Source organism: Camellia sinensis, chromosome 4 (genome assembly GCF_055761805.1).
Source record: "Camellia sinensis isolate YWXY chromosome 4, ASM5576180v1, whole genome shotgun sequence".
Taxonomy (NCBI): Eukaryota; Viridiplantae; Streptophyta; class Magnoliopsida; order Ericales; family Theaceae; genus Camellia; species Camellia sinensis.
In genome coordinates, this window is record NC_138964.1 from 83,211,228 (window position 1) to 83,225,167 (window position 13,940).

Below are 13,940 nucleotides of genomic sequence, written 5' to 3' on the forward strand. Positions count from 1 at the left end.
GACAGGGAATGGATGATTTGACAGCCGTGGAAAAGGATGTTGTCAAGTCCCAATTTCATGATGACCAAGACTCAGCCATCAACTGGTATGATAATGAAGAATCAGCAGAGGCCACGGGGTGGTTAGACGATCAGCCGGATGTAATAGGGGAGTCCCAATCAGAACAAGGCCCGGCAGGGGCAGGAATGTCAACAACGCCTGGGAGTGTCGAAAAGCAGAATACATCGCCGGAGAGCGCCGGTGTCGAGAGTTTCGCTCGGGAATGGAGCATTTTAAGTACAGGGATCAGTGAGCAATCTACTGCATTGACACAGTCAGAACAAGAAAGATTCAAGGATTCTGAGAGGATCAGAAAAGCAAAAGGCCACGTAGGGGTCGAAACCGCCACAAGTACGGAAATGGAGGATGCTGTGAACATAGGGATAAAAGGTACTGTGAGTATCGGGACGGTTGTGCCAGAACCAGACAGATGCTTGTCAGTCGCAGATGGTATGTGGTGGGAAGACGACGATCTATGTCTTGCCCACACGGACGAGGATTGGAAAGGTAACCAACCAGATGATACCTGGTATATCGGCGAAGTCGATCACATGACTAGGAGTGGACGGTATTTCAAGCCTCCACACCTAGATCAGCCGGAAGCGTCTGGGAAAGATAATGAAGCAGAGAAACAAAAGGAGAAGCAACTCGAAGATGAGGCCGTATTGAGACAATTGAAAAAGATACAAGCAGACATCTCCATTTGGGGACTGCTTATGGCTTCTCGAGTACATAGACAAGCTGTCCTTACAGCCATGGACAAGGCCAAGCTGTCCATAGACACCACGCCCGAGCAGCTGGTGGGATTAGTCTTTTCAGGAGGAAATTCCCCAGCATTGAGTTTTTCTGACAAAGAACTGCCACCCGAGGGTGCGAACCATAACAAGCCGCTCTACATCTCTGTCGAGTGCAGAGATAAATGGATACCTGTGGTACTTGTCGACACGGGATCCGCTATCAATGTCTGCCCGGCAAGGACAGCTTATGCGATTGGTTTGAAAGTCGCGGATTTTATACCAACGGCCCAGGTGATTCGGGCGTATGATAACACAAGCCGGGAGGTAATGGGGACAGTTAAGATTCAAACAAAGGTTGGGCCCGGACAGCACGAGATAGATTTCCATGTCTTGGAGGTTCCTGCAACGTTCAACTTGCTTTTGGGACGGCCGTGGCTGCATCAGGTAAAGGCGGTCTCCTCTACCTTACATCAAGTGGTGAAATACCCCTATGGGAAGGGAGTAGCCATTGTTTTTGGAAATTCATCAATTCATCCACCACCAGAGGTGTCTACGCCTGTTCTAGAAATTGAGCATGGTATAGAAGATGTGTTCATATCAGGTTTTACCTTGGCCGAGGCTCGGGTTGTACAGAACATCATGGCAGCTAACGAAGGGGTGTATGTCAGTGCCCAAGCAGTTTATCTCATGAACAAACTCCAGCACATCCCCGGGATGGGATTAGGCAAGAGCGGTAGGAAAGGTGCCGCAGCATCGACCGAAGTGCCACATAACCCCCATACCTTTGGTTTGGGCTACCTACCCACCAAAGAGGATTGGATAAGGAAAGGAAAGGAAATGGCCGGAAGGGCCAGGGCGAAACAGATGGGGAAGCCCTTTGACTTGATGCACCAGCCCATTCGGGGGACCCTGAACGGACGTTTCGTCCGGGAGGGGGAGGACTTTCCGTTCTGTGCCTTCCCGGAGCCGTGGCTCAATGCGGAGATGAAGCGCGTACCGGGATTTGAAATTTTCTTTGATTTACAGTTACCTGAGGATGACATCGCCGAAGGGCAGGCAGATCTATCGGCTGAGGCCGAGCAAAGTAAGGAGGTACAGTCCGAGGACGCTGAAAATGAAATGGGGGCAGCGCTGGCATGTCTGCTGTCAGATCCTCCGATCGAATAGAGGTGCTTGGGGGATAGCTCCTCGGTATGTGTGATTGGGAATGAAGCGGCTGCGGGCCTAGCATCAGCTATTTTGGATGCATCCATCGCACCTTCTCTCATCTGGCAATATGAAGAAGGCTTTCTATCAAGCAGCACCGGGTCAGGTAGTGAGCCGGAATCTGATTCTACCGAATCTTGTACATCGGAATCAGATTCCAGCTCAACTGAGTCTGAGTCCGGTATTCCCGGGGGTGATAACCGGGATACCACCGTCCTGTCTAGGTCGTCTTTTTCATTTTCTTTTGAGTCTGTTGTAACGGAAGAATCCGACGGCTCGGAAGTATTTAATGAGAATGACGTGGATGTGGTTTCGGAGTATTTTTCTGTGCCTTTGATTTATTGCTTAAATTAGGATTTTCAAAATTTTGATGAAAACGACGAGGAAGAAATTCCTCCGGTTTTGCAACGGTTAATTGATCAAGAGCAGGAAAGATTTGTTAAACCTTTAATGGATGAAATCACTACTGTGAATGTTGGTACTGAGAAGGACCCGCGGCTGGTCCAGATCGGGTCCACGTTGTCTTCTGAGGAACGCGAGCGCTTAATCGCTTTGTTAAAAGATTTCAAAGATGTTTTCGCGTGGTCCTACGAAGACATGCCTGGAATCGATCCTGAGATTGTACAGCACCGGATCCCTCTTGATCCCGAGGCCCGACCTGTCAAACAGAAGCTCAGGAGGCTCCGCCCTGATTGGGCCATTAAGATCAAGGAAGAGGTCACCAAGCAGATTGACGCAGGCTTCCTGTTGGTGTCTGAGTATCCGACTTGGTTGGCCAACATTGTTCCTGTGCCGAAGAAAGACGGCAGAATTCGGGTCTGTGTAGACTTCAGAGACTTGAACAGGTCCAGTCCGAAGGACGACTTTCCCTTGCCACACATCGATGAACTGGTAGATTTCACGGCAGGACATGCCTTGCTTTCGTTTATGGATGGTTTCTCAGGCTATAATCAGATAGTAATGGCGCCCGAGGATCGGGAGAAGACTGCATTCACTACCCCGTGGGGTACATATTGTTATCGAGTGATGCCATTTGGGCTGAAAAACGCGGGAGCTACTTATCAGCGGGCAGCAACTACGATATTGCATGATATGATCCATAAAGAGGTCGAGGTGTATGTGGACGACATGATTGTCAAGTCCAAAGAAAGAGAGGGCCACTACACCGCCTTACAAAAGTTTTTTCAAAGGATCAGAGAATTTCGGCTGCGGCTAAATCCCCAGAAGTGTACTTTTGGTGTTACAGCAGGAAAGATGCTAGGGTTTCTGATAACGCAAAGGGGCATCGAGGTCGACCCTTCCAAAATCAAGGCCATCTTAGAAATGCCACCACCAAGGACTGAAAAGGAGGTGCGAGGCTTTCTAGGTAAAGTGCAATTCATAAGGCGGTTTATCTCTAAACTAACCTTGACTTGTGAACCACTTTTTGGCCTCCTGAAGAAAGGAAAGAAATTCCAATGGGACGGCCGATGTCAAGCAGCTTTTGAGCAGATCAAAGAGTATCTACAGAACCCGCCTGTATTGTCACCGCCAGAACCGGGGAGACCGCTGATATTGTATCTATCGGTAACTGAGACCACCATGGGCTGCATGCTCGCACAGGAGTCAGAAGACAAAGTGGAAAGGGCTATCTACTATCTGAGCAAGAAGATGCTGGATTACGAGACCCGCTATACACCACTGGAGAAGGCTTGTTTGGCCTTGGTATGGGCTACCCGGAAGCTGCGGCACTACCTGTTAGCTCACTCTGTAATGTTGGTTTCACGTTTGGATCCCATCAAATATCTTTTCGAGAAACCAGCACTTACAGGTAGGCTAGCTCGTTGGTTGCTATTGCTTTCCGAATTTGACTTGAAGTATGTAACACGCAAGTCGGTGAAAGGGAGAGCGGTAGCGGAGTTCCTTGCCGACCACCCGATTGAGGGGGATGAAGCGGTTGAGTACCTATTCCCAGATGAAGCGATTCTGCATATCGAGGATGAAACTTGGACGATGTACTTTGACGGAGCGTCAAACCAGTATGGGTATGGGATAGGGGTGTTGCTGATAGCGCCTGACGATTCCCGTATCCCTTTGGCATTCAAGCTCCAGTTCAGAGTCTCGAACAATGAGGCAGAGTATGAGGCATGTATTGCTGGTCTGGAAGCAGCCCTAGAGCTAGGGGTAAGACGGCTGGACGTCATTGGGGACTCGAATCTTGTTGTATCTCAAGCAAAAGGAGACTGGAAGGTCAAGGAGGAAAGGATGATAATTTACCACCAAACCTTGGATTTGTTAATTCCTCGGTTCGAGAAACTAAATTTCACCCACCTCGTAAGAGAGAACAACAGGTTTGCAGATTCGTTAGCAACTCTATCTTCCATGATAGACATCCCGTCGGGAGTCCGGATGCGTCCAGTCATCATTGATCAGAAGTTTGCGCCAGCATACGAGTCGGTTTCCGCCATAGATGAGGCCCAAGACGACAACCCCTGGTATTACGATATTTGGAACTTCTTGGAAAAGGAGACGTATCCGATAGGGGCAAGCGCTAAGGATAAAAGGGCCATTAGAAGAATGGCTATTCAGTTCATCATCTGCGGAGGTAAGCTGTACAAAAGAGGTCATCTGGGAATGCATAAGCTCTGTGTAGAAACTGAAGAGTCGAAGCGCCTAATGGGGGCCATCCATGGAGGAGAGTGCGGTGCACACATGAATGGAGTGATGTTGGCCAGAAAGATCCTTAGGCAGGGTTACTACTGGTCGACCATGGAAGAGGATTGTATCGGCTTTGTTCGGCGATGCCACAAATGCCAGATCCATGCGAACCGTATGAATATCCCACCATCCAAGTTGTACAACATGACTTCCCCGTGGCCGTTCTCCGTGTGGGGGATTGATGTGATCGGAGCTGTTACCCCGAAGGGATCGAACGGACATGAGTATATCCTCGTAGCGATAGATTATTTCACGAAGTGGGTCGAGGCCCAATCATACGCGGTGTTGAAAGCGTCGCACGTCGCAAAGTTCATCAGGAACAACATCATTTGTCGCTACGGGGTGCCAAATGAGATCATCTCGGATAATGGATCCCACTTTAAGAAAGAAGTGGTCGACTTGTTGGAAAAGTATAACGTGGCTTTTCATAAGTCATCTACGTATCGGCCGCAAACCAATGGAGCAGTTGAGGCCGCCAACAAGAACATCAAGCATATACTGCGAAAAATGGTGGAGACCTATCGAGATTGGCCAGATAAGTTGCCGTTCGCTCTGTGGGGCTACAGGACTTCGATTAGAACCTCCACCGGAGCAACTCCATATTCGTTAGTGTATGGAATGGAGGCTGTTCTACCTATTGAAATTGAAGTTCCGTCTTTACGGGTATTGGCCGAATGTCAGATAGCTGAGGCAGATTGGCAGCAGAGCAGGTTCGAGGAACTAATGCTCTTTGATGAAAGAAGACTGAAAGCACTGTACCACGTTCAGAGTTATCAGCGCAGGATTGCTCGGGCTTTTAACAAGAAGGTTAAGTCCAGAAATTTAAGGGAAGGGGATTTGGTACTCAAAGACAACCGAGCTCCCATCCACGACCCGAGGGGCAAGTTCAGACCCAATTGGACTGGTCCCTACATCATCAAAACTATCTGGTCAGGCGGAGCTGTGGTTCTGATGGACTTAGATGGCTTAGAATTCTCTCAACCGATCAATATGGACAAGTTGAAGAAATACTACCCTTGAGAGGCTCGCTAGGCCGAAAACCCGAAAGGGCGACCTAGGCAAAAGTTAGAGCACAAAAAAAAAAAAAAAAAAATTAGAAAATATAAAAACTGAGCTCGCAAGGTTGAAAACCCGCAAAGGGCGGCCTTGGCAAAAGTTAGAGCGCAAAAGGAGAGTGAAAATACTCGAGCGAACCTAAACCGGAACTACGTAAGGCTTGATTCCCATGTTTGGGATACGTAGGCAGCTTCATCCTGAAGTTCAGCCATAACACTTCCCCGATCAACTTTGCCCATTTGATCATCTCAGCCATCTTTTAGTCCATCAGCATTCGTTGGAATCTCCGGTGCAGTGCCACTCAGACTAGGGGCAACTTTCCGTTGCTATGCAGTGCTACGAGGTTCTTCAGACTAGGGGCAACTTTCCAGTTGCAGGAATCTGGGGTTGTGCATCTCAAGCGACAGATCTCAGGCGTGTCCAGTTCTGATCCACATCAAAAATGTTTTTGAAAAGTTTTAATATAAGCTGACTTCGTTCAAATAATCTTTTTACAACTTCGACCATTTTCGGACCAAAGTGGAAAATTCTTAGTACCAGAACTTTCAATTTCATTGATTTCAAAACAAAGTTCTCCTGCTCTTACAAACAATTGAAGTTGCTTTTTTATTACATTCAGGAAAGAAAATTTGAAAGTACTAATAAAGCAATAAATCTAGGGCATGGTCAAATCAGGTGTTCCTGTGCCCCCTCCCAGAGCTAGTCGAAGCCTCTGATGCCAAGCTGGGCCCGATCTGTGCTTCTTCATTGAGCCAATCTATGCACTCGTCAGATAAAGTGCAACTGAAAGTAGGAGTGGGGGCCAGGAGTTCTCTCATCCTCCACGCAGTGGCCTGCCAGGCAAGCTGCGCACCCCGGGCTGGGAATGTAGCAGGATACTCTATCCCCTCTGGCGGACAGGTCTGATCATGGCCAAATTGGCGTCGAATCCGAAATGGGAAATAAAATACACAATGAGTGAGACCAACAAGTTGAATTCCAGTCTGTCGAGGCATGTTGTAACTCATTGCCGGAAGGTTCAACCAAGGGCACCGCCAAGCAATACGGTCTGCGGACAAGTGGCACATCCAAGCGAACCACCATTCCTCATCCAAGGCATTGACCAGACGATGCCGGAAGAAGTAGCCGCGAGCTGAATATGCTGGGCAGGAGTCCACAACCTGCAATTTATCCATCAACCACACCTGGGGAGGGATTGAAAAATGAGAGATTAAAGAATAGAGAGATGTACGAGGAGAGAAAAGTGAGAATGGGGTTTTGTGAGAAAAGACTGAGCTCGAGGGCCGAGTGATGTGAGCAATACAGAAATGCGAGATTGGGTGGGAAATATTACCTGTAACAGTAGTGGACTCCCTGCCAACCTAGTCGTCTCATGACGGTAAAAGGCGTCTAAGCCCATTAGTGTCTCGGCCAGAACCATGGCGATACAGCTCTTGCCCTCTCTCAAGCCTCGAGCAACCTCAATCAGCCGGACACTAGCCCCTCCAGAGCCCGAAATGAACAGGAAATGAGACAGCATGCACAAGCAGAGGGCATGTCGCCGGAAGCCTTGCCAGTGATGGTTGGTGCGATTACCAGCATCAGAAAATCGATTGGCCAAACTCGGAATGTCTAACATCCCATCGTCCGTCAAAGACCGAGCATCGCGCATGCTGAGTCCACACATGCGCCCTAAGGATTGGACATGGCAAAAATTAAGTTGGGGTAGGAGCTCCTCGTCGCGCTCGAACTCCATTAAGGCTCGGAAATCTTCAAAGGTAGGACACATCTCTTGCCCGGCGAAGCTAAAGACATGTGTCACCAGATTCCAAAATCTTGCCGCGGCGTGAAGAAACGGGAGATGCAACGGGGTACGACCCAGAGTGAATAGTGCATTTATGCCGAAACCCCGGAAATTCACCTTTTCCGAGCCATCCAAGCTAGCAATCCAAGCTGTGAGATTTTGAGCAAGAAACTCTTCCATTGGAGCAAATCAGTGTGAAAATGAGGAAAACTACGAAGCTGAGATCTTTTGTAGGAGATAAGGTTGAGTGGGGGGGACAGGTGTCAACATTCTGGTGGTTCCCCTCGTTTAGTGCCGACCGGCCAGAAATATATGCCGACCGGCATAAAAATATGCCGACCGGCCATTTCAGTTTGCCGACAAAACAGACATACGGCTGGTAGCCACTCCTTGCAGCCGGTGGTTCCTACACCGTGCCGGTGGGCTTCCTCCCTGGTCTCCTGAGCTGTTTATGCTAAGAATTGGGGAACTTCACCACCTCCAAATCCCCCCCGGCGATAAACTCTTGCGAAGTCACGCCCGTCTGCTTATCGAGTTTTGAACATTTGCTTATCGAGTTGTATTTCGCTCTCTTGTAGCTCTCGGTTCGTTTATCGAGTTGTATTCACACTTGTTTGGTTGTGTCATAGCTTTGCTTTGCTTATCGAGTTGTAAGTCGGTTCACTACCTGATTATTACGATGACGAATTTCCAAAATGAGTTCAATTTCGTTCACATTGTGGTGTGAAACCCTGCGATGCGATGCACAGAAGATCCACAAATGCAACACCCTTTGAATAAAATGATTAGTTTCATTCCCCATCACATGTTTTGCAAAGTGTATGAATTTTGAGAAAGAAAATAAACCTGCCTGAGGCAGTGCAATGTGCTTAAACTACTAGTAAAAAAGGGAAATAAAACGTAGAATGGCAGGGTAGCCAAGTATTAGAACTGATACCGGTGAAACTCCCCTTGCGGTTAACGCACCTTCCGCGTCTTTGTTCGGGTCAGCCGCGTTGGACGCCCTCACAATACGGGAAGTCACACCTTTGAAACGTGAACCTTTGAGTTGACCTCAGGCCACAACTTCTGCAAGCAACGCTCGATGCATGCGAAGAATGTCCCGCCCCGTATCCTTTTCATGCTTTGTGAGCCCCGTAAATTATTTCGATTATGCTGTGTAATAGTACGTTCCTTTACTTGCGTAGACCGCATGTTAAATTTCATTACTTGCGTAGACCGCATGCTTAATTCCATTACTTGCGTAGACCGCATGTTAAATTTCATTACTTGCGTAGACCGCATGCTTAATTCCATTACCTGCGTAGACCGCATGTTTTGATTGCGTAGACCGCATGCTTAATTCCATTACCTGCGTAGACCGCATGTTTTGATTGCGTAGACCGCATGTTTAATTCCATTACCTGCGTAGACCGCATGTTTTGATTGCGTAGACCGCATGTTTAATTCCATTATCTGCGTAGACCGCATGTTTTGATTGCGTGGACCGCATGTTTAATTCCATTACCTGCGTAGACCGCATGTTTTGATTGCGTAGACCGCATGTTTAATTCCATTACTTGCGTAGACCGCATGTTTTGATTGCGTAGACCGCATGTTTAATTCCATTACCTGCGTAGACCGCATGTTTTACCTGCGTAGACCGCATGCTTAATTCCATTACCTGCGTAGACCGCATGTTTTGATTGCGTAGACCGCATGTTTAATTCCATTACCTGCGTAGACCGCATGTTTAATTCCATTACTTGCGTAGACCGCATGTTTAATTCCGTCACCTGTGTAGACCGCATGTGTTAAATACTTAGATCGCTTGTTTGTTTCGTCACCTGCGTAGACCGCATGCTTATGATCAATTTCGTCGCCTGCGTAGACTGCTTGCTCCGCTTGCCTAGTTGTATTTCAATATGCATTGTCATGCTCTCTACTTACTTTGCGCTGTCACGCATTTCGAGTACACCACTATTCTTGCATTGTCATGCATGTCGCTAACAATATTGTACCTGTTAGGTTTGTTTTCTTTGCAGGCACGATATTGTATGTACGGTTCATTTGAAGCTGGTGCAACCAGACGAGCCGCACAGGTATTGTATCCTCCGAGTGAGACGTATTGAGAATTCCATAATTCTCTTACATCCTTTCTGCATTGTAGTGTAGTTTGGTATGCTAGCTTAAAATTGTCGCATGTTTGCTTCATTACAGCTTTCTTTGCATGATCATAAGTTATGCTCGGCTTCGCGCATTGTCTTGCATTTTGCCCCCGCCTTCGGGCGCATATCTTATTTGTCTTGTATGTTTGTCTAAGTCTTCGGCCTTGTCAAAAATGGGTCGTCTCTAGGCTTTGACATTCACTCCCGTCATTGTTATGACTTTCGAGTTCTGTCAAAGAGGGGCAACTGTAGACACCCCATTTTTGACCGTCCTCAAGACTTGGATGTCACTGTTTGAACACACGGTGATCTTCCATGATTGTGTTCATTTGGAGTTCCCGGAGGTCTCGGCTCGCGCGCCTTACCTCAGGATCCCCGAACTTGACTGTTTAGTGTCTGGTTTTGCGCCGAACACTTTTGTTTTGCCTTAGAGGGGCAGGGAATGCCTTGTGAGACATCCCATACACCACCGGCAGTGGCTGGAGGCCATCGGCTGGTCTTTTTCTTCCATCGGCAATTTTGTTTGCCGGTCGGCACACTTTATTGCCGGTCGGCATAATATGTTGCCGGTCGGCACTGTTTTTTGCCGGAATAGTTTTTTTGGGCAGCCGACCACTGTTCCTCCACTTTATGGAGATATTTTGTGCCAGCTGTGATAGCTGGCACCAACTCCTTTCCCCTCCATACACGTGTATGGAGGGATTTCCCTCTAGCCAAGCTTGTTGAATAAGCTTTGCAAGAGGGATCCTTATAAGAGAGAGGCTTTCCTCTTGGTTCTAGGTTAGAAAAACAGAAGCAAAATCAGCCTTTAGAGATATAGATACATATTATCTCTATACCTCTCTCCCTCTCCCTTCTTGTGTGTGTTTCTTGGCCCAAAAGGTGTGTTTTACCTTACTTTTGCACCATTACACACACCATTACACCTTAGTCCGAGATTGAGGGACTTGGGGGAGTTGTTTCTTGAGTTTTGGACTGGTTTTGATCCAAAGAAGGAGGTTAGGCCATTTGTTCTTCAAGGGTTCTTCAAGGGTGAGCATCTTCCCTTTTATTCCCCAAACTTGCATTGGTTTTCTACCTATTTTGTTTATTGTTTTGGCTCTTGTGTATAACATAAAAAAGGCTCATATTTTCCTGCTCTAACACTTTCATTAAGGTCACTTTGTGGTTAGATTGCAAACTCACCCTCATAGGCCTTGTTTGGCCTATTTTGGTGCCATTTTGATAAGGTTTTGTTCACTTCAGCATTTTGATCTTTTGATCACCAAAAATCAGTGTATTTTAGTGTCAAAAAAGTTGGTTTGAAGTCTTGCATAGGGGAGGGACACCCCTCTCCCTTTATGGTTTTGTTTCCTTGCTTTTTGGGCTCAAAAGGATAGCATGTGTGCTTGTTGTTTCTTGGCTTCATTTCAGTACTTTTTTAGGCATCTTAGGTCTTACATAATCTCTGTTTTTAGTCGGATTTGGGCCCTCTTGTATGCTTGTAATACTTGCTTTGTATTGCTCCATCTTGCTTAGAAATACATCCCATGATTAGGCCATGATTTTTGTGTGTGTTGGCTTGGTCCCATGAAGCATTTAGCATTGTTTTTCCATGCTTAAAATCTGTTGGTTACCAACTTGGTCATGTTTGGCATATTTGTTATGGTTGCTATGTATTTTGGCTTGTGAGCCCTCAAGTATATGAGTCATAAGTGCTTTGGTTGGTCTACTTTGATGAGTGGAGGTTGTTTGCCATGCCATTTTAGTCCAAAAATCATGCCTACATGTGTGCATGCATGGTCTTTTCCATATCTTGAGGTTGTGTCTTCCTATGCCTAAGAATGAGCCTTGGTGTATTTGTTTCATGGGGTTTATTTTAGTTGCCATATTAGGAGTTTTTTTTTGGGGTCCTATCTTGCATGCATAAATTCTGTTTTTACTTGTTTTAATCATGCCATGAATGGCCATGTTGGTGGGGGTAAGTTGTCTCCTTTAGTGCCTTAGCTTTGGGACCATAAGTTTGCTTGTTAACATGAGTTGATTGTCTATCATTTTAAGCGCTTTTGGCCACTGTTTTGAGAAGGGTGAGGGCCTGCCCCTTTGCCACTTCAAGCCCTCTTGCATGCTTGCTCCATGTTTGTCGCATATTTGTTCCATTAAGCTTTGTAGCACATCAATTCCATGGTCAATTTGCTCCATGTTTGCATCATGTTTGTATCTTGTGTGCTTGGTATCATACATTTTTGTCATGATAGTTGCATATTGCTTCTTGTTTTTTTCACCTTGGTGGCATGACACATTTGAGGCTTGTGAGCATTACATGCATTGCATTTACTTGGTTTGGGGTGTCAAACCAAGTGCGGGAGTCAAGGACCATTCATACTTCAAGTGATGTAATGTGCCTTGATCCCCGGTCATCGGGACCTTTGACTCCTACTTGATAAGGCCCCGGTTTTCATGTTGTTTGTTGCATGCATTTTCATATCAAATGGCAAATTCGATCCTTTGACCCACCATGTACCATTGATGGTTCAAGGATCGAAAGTCATGCTTCTTTGAGTTCAAAATATGATAAGAAGTAGGACCATGCTTACATGTGTCCAAAAACTCCATGCTATGCACTGTCTGTTCTCTGTTTGCTGTCAGATTGTCTTCTGCAGGAAGTTTCTGCCGACCGGCAGAATTTAGTGCCGACCGGCACTATCTGGAGTGCCGATGGATCCGATAAAGTGCCGATGAGAATTTTAAAGTGCCGGTGGCAATTCTGTCTGGCCGGTGGTGCTCTGCAGGATGCAGAGAGCTTGTTCCAGTACTTTGGAAATTTTCAGAAAGACAAGGCAGTACAAACAGAGGCGACAAGAGTATAGTACGGGTTTTCCGGGCAGGACGGATTCGAGCATGCATCATCCGCTCGCCCCGAGGCAGAGGCTGTGGCCACCCTCTTCATTCTTTTGCTTCCCTTTTTTTAATTAATTAGGAAATTTTGTAATAATTTTATTTGTTCATTATTTTGGGACTGTAATATTAATTCGAACCCTCTGAGTGAGGGTAAACATGTAATAAGTGTGGGTGAGTGTGTGTATGTCTTCCAATCCCCATTTCTTTCTTCCCTTTTATTTACCAGCTTATGATGGTAGATTAGGGCATTTTTGAAATTAGCATACCTTATGATATGCATGCGTGCATTCATGCATCTGTTAACATGCACCGAGCTCGGTACATCATGCTAACCGCATTCGTATTTTCAAATTCCAAAATTGAATACATGAATTCGTTGGTTGCATATCGTATGCCATATCTAGGTTAACCGAGCCTGCCTAGATCACATTTTGCATGTGATGCATTAGCCACTTTTAACATGAACTAGGACATGCATGTTTGCTAACTAGTTTACTGTTTTGGCACGGAGTACGATGTAAGTATTTTTGCTTTAGCATCCAGCATGCGTGTGAGTGTTGCCATGACAGTATACTTGCCATGCGGCTAAGTGCTTACATGAGATAAATTGCTTGAATGCCTGTGGGTGGAGGTCAAATTGCTTAAATTGGGATAATGCGTTAAAACTGCGATTTTTAAGCCCCTTAGATAGTGGCAAAACCATCTTTTCCAAAAGCCCACTTGAAGGTGGCAAAACCTGCATTTTAGCCTACTTACGAGTAGCAAACCATTTTCAAAACGAACATAAAATGTTTTATTTCCAATTTGGGCGATTCGGTCTATACTTTTTTGCTGCGCGCATAACATAGTAATTCTAGGCTAACAATTGGTTTAAGAACGCATAACGTTTTCAAAATTGGATATCACGGTTAGTAGAGGCCGGTCTTCGGACCGGGCGAAAGGGGGTGCTCATAGCTGACCTTCCCCGATCGTACCCAAGCTCCCGAGCCGAGACAACTCCGGTGATGACGGACATGTGGCCTTCGGCACCGAGTCAGGGTTTCCTAAATTTCCCCATTTAAAAAAAATATTTAGGTGGCGACTCTGTATCTGGCAAAGCAGTCCATGTTTGGCACTACTTTCTCAAAAAATCTGTTTCTCAAAACAATTTGCCAGATTTGGACTCTTTGGTTCAGATTAAGAACCGTGACACAAATCGAGTCCGAACTGTAGCACGAGGCCCACGCGGGCGCTGTTACAGGTGGCTAATGTGGTTTCAATCACATTAGTATTTTTATGAGATAAGGTAATGTTTAAATTGAATTGGTTAGCAGAACATGTTCCCTTTTGAAAGCTAAAGTCTTACGCAAGTGGTTATTTCGGAACCCTTGAACGGAGCAGTTGTATTCGGACCCT